The 7,799-nt window shown below is 39.5% G+C and overlaps 1 long non-coding RNA gene across 1 annotated transcript; it reads left to right on the plus strand.

Moving 5' to 3' along the window:
- Positions 1-6,374: 6,374 nt before the first annotated feature.
- LOC148077705 (uncharacterized) lies at positions 6,375-7,799 on the plus strand. The gene is made up of 4 exons (XR_015711447.1): positions 6,375-6,486; positions 6,575-6,793; positions 6,989-7,106; positions 7,510-7,799. It is a non-coding gene; the product is annotated as an uncharacterized LOC148077705 (long non-coding RNA).

Here is a 7,799-nt window from a genome sequence, read left to right on the forward strand (position 1 = left end):
TCTGTTTCCTGTTTTTTCTTATATACAAATCATGTGAAATTGTATTTAGATATTATTTAGAATATTGTTTACATATTATGAATTGCGTTAGAAACCATTTACGTTACAAATAAGCTGCAGATTCTGCATCAATATTTCAACAGATGAAATCCGAAAACATTTACTGAGCAACTATTTGCTTGTCAGTTAAGTTCCTACTCTGTGTCATAGTCCCATGACTGATGACAGGCAAGGTTACAGTTAGCGTTACCATCAGTTTCATATGAGATGTTGAGCAGAAAAAAAATGTCCATTAAGGCAAGATGACTTTATTGTAGTTGTCTTATTTTGCAGCATGTGCATATGATAAACTTGATAGATAGATACACTTTATTGATCCCTCAGGAGGTTTCCTTCAGGAAATTGTTTTTCCTGTCAGCACACCGCAACACAGATAGATTCATAAAAAATAAGAACAAGAACAAAGTTTTTATAAAAAGAAAGATCATGATGACACAATCTTAGTCTAAAGATAAAGAACATAGATCAAAGACAAATAACAAAGACAAAGGATACAAAGATTAACAGAATAGACTCATCTTTTCCCACCACTTCTGCCCCCAAACTCAGAATTAAACAGTCAGATAGATAGATAGATAGATAGATAGATAGATAGATAGATAGATAGATAGAACTTTATTGATCCCTAAGGAGGTCTCTTTCGAGAAATTGTTTTTCCAATTAGAAACAACAATACAGACGATAATTCATAAAAATAAAAATAAGAACAAGAACAAAGTTTCTTATGTCCGTCAGAGATGACGAGTCGGAGATAGTTCACAACTATAAGTACCTCGGCCTGTGGCTGGACAGTAAACTGGACTGGTCCTGCAACCCAGACCATATGTATAAGAAAGTTCAGAGTAGACTGTACTTTCTGAGGAGGCTTCGATCATTTAACATCTGCAAGAAGCTCCTCTGCATGTTCTACTAGTCTGTGGTGGCCAGTGGCCAGTGTCCTGTTCTATGCTGTAGTGTGTTGGGGTGGAAATGTGTCCAAGAGGAGTGACAACAGGTTGGACTTACTGATCAGAAAGGCTGGCTCTGTGGTTGGCATGAAGCTGGACTCACTGGTGACAGTTGCTGAGAGGAGATCATTGAACAAACTACTGTCCATCATGGATGATGACAGTCTCCTCTGAACACTGTCATCAGTGAGCAGAGAAGCAGAATGAGTGCACGAATGCTCCTTCCCAGATGCAACACTAATAGACTCAAGGACTCATTCATTCCTCGGGCTATTAAATTGTACAATTCTGAGTTCGGGGGCAGGAGTGGAGTAAAAGTATCATGATGTTCTGTTCTATGTTAATCTTTGTATCCTTTTTCTTTCATCTATGTTCTTTATCTTTATCTTTAGACTTAGATTGTATCAGCTTGTTCTTTCTCTTTATTTCTCTTTGTTCTTGTTCTTATTTTATTTTGATTATTTTTTATGAAAAATTGCTGTATTTGCTATGGATAATTTGTAAAAAAAAAACTATTTCCCGAAGTAGACCTCCTAAGGGATCAATAAAGTTCTACCTAACCTAACCTAACCTAAAAAGAAAGTAAAAGATGACACAATCTAAGTCTAAAGATAAAGAACATAGATCCAAGACAAATAACATAGACAAAGAATACAAAGATTAACATAGAACAGAATGTCATGATACTTTCTCTCCACTCCTGCCCCCGAACTCAGAATGAAACAATCTAATAGCTCGAGGAATGAACGAGTCCCTGAGTCTATTAGTGTTGCATCTGGGAAGAAGCATTCGTTCACTCCATCTGCTTCTCTGCTCACTGATGACAGTGTTCAGAGGAGACTGTCATCATCCATGATGGACAGTAGTTTGTTCAATGATCTCCTCTCAGCAACTGTCACCAGTGAGTCCAGCTTCATGCCAACCACAGAGCCAGCCCTCCTGAACAACCTGTCCAACCTGTTGACACTCCTTTTGGACACATTCCCACCCCAACACACCACAGCATAGAACAGGACACTGGCCACCACAGACTAGTAGAACATGCAGAGGAGCTTCTTGCAGATGTTAAATGATCGAAGCCTCCTCAGAAAGTACGGTCTACTCTGAACTTTATTATACACATGGTCTGTGTTGCAGGACCAGTCCAGTTTACTGTCCAGCCACACGCCGAGGTACTTATAGTTGTCAACAATCTCCACTTCGTCACCTCTGACGGACACTGGACGTGGCTTTGTCCTCCCGAAGTCCAAGACCATCTCCTTGGTCTTTGAGGTGTTCAGCTGCAAGTGGTTCCTCTCACTCAAGTCCACAAAGTCACGTATAAGACTCCTATACTCGTCCTCGCTGTTGTCCCTGATGCATCTAACAATGGCAGTGTCGTCAGCATACTTCTGGACGAGACTCAGCTCTGAGTTGTAGCAGAAGTCGTAGTTGGTGAAGAGGAGAGGGGCCAGAACTGTCCCCTGAGGTGCTCCTGTACAGCAGACCACAGTGTCAGATGTGATGTCCTTCAGCCTGACATACTGTGATCGATCAGTGAGATAGTCCGAGATCCAGGAGACCAGACCAGGGTCCACATGCATCCGTGTCAGTTTATCCTTGAGCAGAGTGAGCTGGATGGTGTTGAAGGCACTAGAAAAGTCCAGGAACAGGACCCTCACTAAGCCGCTTCCTTTATCCAGGTGGGAGTAGGTCCGATGCAGGAGGTGAAGGATGGCATCTTCTACACCAACTGCTGGCCTGTAGGCAAACTGCAAGGGGTCTTGTGCGTGCTGGACTTTTGGCCTGAGATGTTTGAGTACCAACCGCTCCAGTGTCTTTATCAGCTGCGAAGTAAGTGCCACCGGTCTGTAATCGTTCAGCACGCTCGGCTGGATCTTTTTCGGGAATGGAACGATACAGGAAGTCTTCCACAGGGTTGGTACTTTCCACAGCTGTAGACTGAGGTTGAAGACATGCTCGAGCGGCTCAGCTAGTTCAGGTCTTTAAAAATAAACTTTTAAAGAAAAAAGTTTTGCATCATGGGTCTGAGAGGACTACAATTTCTATGCTGTATGTCTTGCATACATGTATATTTGACAAATAAAATAACTTGAACTTGAAAAGGTTTATATTCATATTTCTTACTTTTCAACTTTTTAATCTGTTTTCGGGGCATGTTCCAGCATCACCATTGGGCAACTCTACGGGACGAGAAGGACTAGGATGGCTTTTTATACGTGGCTTATAGTGGAGAAAACACGTTTGGGTTCTGAATCAAGACACCCAACATCACAATTAATCACAGCCGGACGCTGCCCTGTAGAGAGATGGAGGAAGACGACTGATGAGATATTAAGAGACTGACAACTGCTTGAAAATGAGTTGCTGATAGTTTAGTGACCTTTTGTTTATATGTCGTGATTTTAGCCCACACTTGTGTGGATGATTTTCTTTTTTTGACAAGACCTGTTTTCTTCGAAGATTGTATTTAAAAAATGTTAAAATATAAGTGAATGACGGTAAGGTAGCTGGAAGACCTAACCAATAAACTATACAAAAATATCTGTTTCCTGTTTTGTTTGTATACAAATTATGTGAAATTTTATTTAGATTTTGTTTACATATTATGAATTACGTTACAAACCATTCACGTTACAAATGAGCTGCAGATTCTGAATCATTCTCAGTCAACAGATGAAATCATAAAACATTTATTAAGAAACTATTTGCTTGTCAGTTAAGTTGAGTCATAGTCCCATGACTGATGACAAGCAACAGTTAGTAGCGTTACCATCATTGTTTCATATGGACTGTTGAGCAGAAAAAAATGTCCATCAAGGCAAGATTACTTTATTGTTGTTGTCTTATATAAACTATTGACAGTCACAAATGAGAGTTAAACATAATATATAAATACATATACATATTAGTAATCTATTATTTAGCATAAAATGCGTTCACCCAACTGTGAAACATTTTTTTAAATAGGACAATTGCGTTTGTGGTTTAATTTGATTTAATTTACTTGCAATTCACTTCTTAACACACTGGGTGTCACTAATGGGTCAGATAACAATTTTTGCCTCAACGTCACCACTGCCTTTACCCAAGATTTTCAGGTCAAATTATACAATAATTCTTGATCCTCTCAGCCTTCTAACATCTTTGGATTAATGTGACCAGATATGTCACCAGTCATTGTGTTATCTCAGGGTCAAAGTGACCCAAGGGCCCGAAAAAAAAAGTGTTTTAGGTATCTCTTGTGTTGTCTCTGGGTCAAGATGAGCAAGCGCCCTAGCTTTGGGAAATACATATGCAGTGGTGGAGGTCACTGACCTTGAACCAGAGACGACACAAGGGATAAAAGTTTCGGTACCATAAATCAAAAGTAGATGTTTTTGTTCAAACGTGTGTTAAGTCGCGTTGAACTTGTGTTCAACCTCTTACGCTTTCTTGTTTCTTTGAAAACTGCAACTACTTCCAAATTCTTGTTCAATGTCGACATGCGTTGATGTTGAAATCACTCTTTTCCTGCCGCGACATGGCATCTTTTCTTCCCAGCTATTTCTAAGAATTATCAAGACTCAGTATTAAGTTCTTCTCAACTTTCTTTGAAAAGTTATTTTTCCAATGGTTTGCTCCTCCTCAAATTCATTGTCAAAGTTGTTATTCTTGTTTTTGGAAAGGGATTGATCGGACAATTATGATCTCTTTGTTATAATTGAAGCCCTTAAAACAAGACGATTGCTCAACACTTCAGCACAACTGTCATACATCATTCATAGCAGGGAGCAGGGAGGTCCCAATGTTCAATAACTCATCATTTCTAGACTCTGCTAGCTTTTTGCTGCTGTGTTTGAGATGCATGTAAGTAAGTCAGTAATATTTGCTTCTGTATCAGCAGGTGTTTCTGGATGGAGTCTTAAGCGGAGCTGAAGTCCACTAAAAGTATTGCCTGGGGAGTCCAGGTGCAGCAGGCAGCCAGAAACATCCTATGTGCCCCTCTCTGCTTTGTTAGCAAATTGGAGGGGGTCCAGATTTGGGGGGACAAGTGCGAGGAAGATGTTCAGCAGTAGTGTCTCCAGGCGTCATTTTTGATGTCAGGGCTATGGGGCGGTAATGGTTGGGTTCTGTGGGCCTTCTTGTTATTACACTTAGCATTGTGATTAGAGCGCTCTACTGCACTAACTACCGCATAAACTTTCTTAGGCTCAGATTTGTGTCCAAGAAAACCGACAGGTTTTAATCTTGTGAATGATTTCAGTCTTCTGTTTCCCCATCATGAAGCAAAGACGAGGATGGCGATCGAAAAAAAGGTGTTATGTAATAAATTAAAATGAATTCTGACTTGAACTGACCAGACGCCCACATTTACACCAGGAGGTTCTCAGGCTGTGAAGAAACCAGACTCATCGAAGATATTTCGCGCTATATTTTCTTCTCCACTTCTCTGTCATCATGATGTCCCTCAGTTACACGCTGTGCAGCACTTATTTTTATCCTATAGTTTTTGTCTACCTATTTTAGGAGCCTGTTCCTCTTTCACAAACATGATTCCACTTAAGTTCCTGTGATTTTCTTTAAACTACAATTCATAGAATGTACGGAACCAACTCACAATTCTTCCATGGCGACCTTATCTTGTGCTCAAGACACCAAATTTGGGAATCCTTAAAGACGTGTTTCTGGAATTTAATTCTATCACCATGTTTCTCCTGATGTTCTGAAAAGGTTCTTCTCTCCTGTGGCCTATTTGTTACCCATGTGACCAACGCCAAATCCAGCTTTTTTTGGCTGGTTTGTTATATTTAGATTTAGTTTAAGGGTTCTGCACAAGTGAGAGTGCTCTGCTTCATTTACAACAATATAAATAAACAGTGCGTTTAGTAATAATCTTAAATTATTTTCTACTACTGAAATGTTCTGTATGTTTATTCTAATGTATTCTTTTATTTTTAATAAATATTTTGGTAATAATTTGAAATTAATTATTTATTATTAATTATAATTAGACTTTTCTTTTAGTTGCAAGTTTTTAAAATATATGTTTGTAGCTAGTTAACATTTGTCCAACACATGATAAAACTACAGTGGTTTTTAACATCCGGTGTGACTAATTCAAGCTGAATGTACAGACTCTCACTGTATTTTTCTCACAGGATATGAATTCCTTCCCTATAATTTCTCTGTGGTCCACAGGGAGCCAGTTCCCAGTCCCTTGAGCAACATTCAGTCCTTTTTAGGAATGATTTTGTGTAGTTGTCACGCACACTTTATTGATTAATTGTAAGATCTGGTTTCAGATAAATATCTGCCAAGCGTCCTAGATTGGGCCATTTAAAACAATCAAAAATGTGTCTATGTTGAAACAAGTCTGTGGTAACTTTTTTTGAACCACCTGGAAGCCTTCCCAAGAAAACAGTTCAGGCACGTCTTTCCCGGAAGATAGAGTCCTGTGGAGAGATTGTCACTCACGCAGAGGAGCTGGAGGAGAACAGTAAGTTTGGGCCTCTCTATTTTTCACCGCTGTCCCCTCGACCTTTCTGTGAAACACTTTCACTTCAATGTGTAATATTACATTACAGTTCTAGAAACTATGCAAGAACCCCAGGAGGAAGCTGCAGTTTCGGTCGACAAGTCCTTAGACAGGGAGGTGGCGTGACCCAAAGAGGAAATATCGGATGCCTATTAAAACACCAGCAGCAAGTCTCATTCTCACTGAAGACAGAAGACCATGAAGACCCTCAACGCTCTCACAGTGCTCGCTCTCATCTGTCTGCTGCAAGGCCCACACAAGATGTCAGGTCAGTAGATCGTCCAGGTCAGGTTACACACTAGCGCTATAATCAGTTCATCGCTACTTCTTGTCAGATCACGTCGAGGCAACAGTTGGAAGAAGACGATGTTAGCATTTGTTTAGCATGATTGATCATCACTGCTGCTGTTATTATGTAATGTGTACCTTATGTCAGAGTGATTCAAAGGTATGCTCCCCACAGCTCCCAAGGCACCGGGAATGACGTTGAGGAAATGCTGTCAACAAATAAGAGGAAAAACCTTTCCTGCTCATCGGATCCAAAATATGAAAACTTCAACTTGCAAAGAGGAAGTATATGTGTAAGTCATTTTTTTCCCCCTGATTTCACATAAGACATTTAATAATTAATAATGTGAAATGATAACCATAATTTAAGCATATCATACAGATTTTTAATATATATTTTAGAACTAAATGGAAAGTTCTCATAGTGATATGAAATGGCTGTTCCAAGAGTGTCCGCTAGTGATGGTCTGATGAAGCTTCATGAAGCAGTGTCGTTTCTTTCAGAGTCCAGTAGATGGCGGTCTCTGCACTATTTTCCTTTGTTTTGAACAACTTTTTCAATGAAATATCACATCCTTTTTAAACTGATGGCGCCACCTACTGACCTCTAAACAACATGACACTGCTTCGCGAAGCTTCATCTGCCCATCACTAGTGTCTACTAGAGGAAACTGTAATGTTGCTGATGTTTTTCAGGGTCAAAACAGTTTGTGACGTAGAGATCTGCATGCAGCGAGGTGTGGAAGAGATCGATGAACTCTGGAACAACTTTAAGAATTACATCTCGAACAAGGCATCTGCCCCTGTGAAGTTCAATGTTTCTCGTTGTAGACGCTGAGATTTTATATATCTATATTGCATTGCATTTGTATTTCTTTTTATCTGCTGTTTTCTTTCTATTATGTTTTATTGTATTTACTCTCAGGCAACGTTTTGTATGATCTGATATACTGTAAGAAGGCAAGCTATTAAATATATTCATCTCA

Source organism: Callionymus lyra, chromosome 6 (assembly GCF_982586985.1).
Source record: "Callionymus lyra chromosome 6, fCalLyr1.hap1.1, whole genome shotgun sequence".
Classification (NCBI taxonomy): Eukaryota; Metazoa; Chordata; class Actinopteri; order Syngnathiformes; family Callionymidae; genus Callionymus; species Callionymus lyra.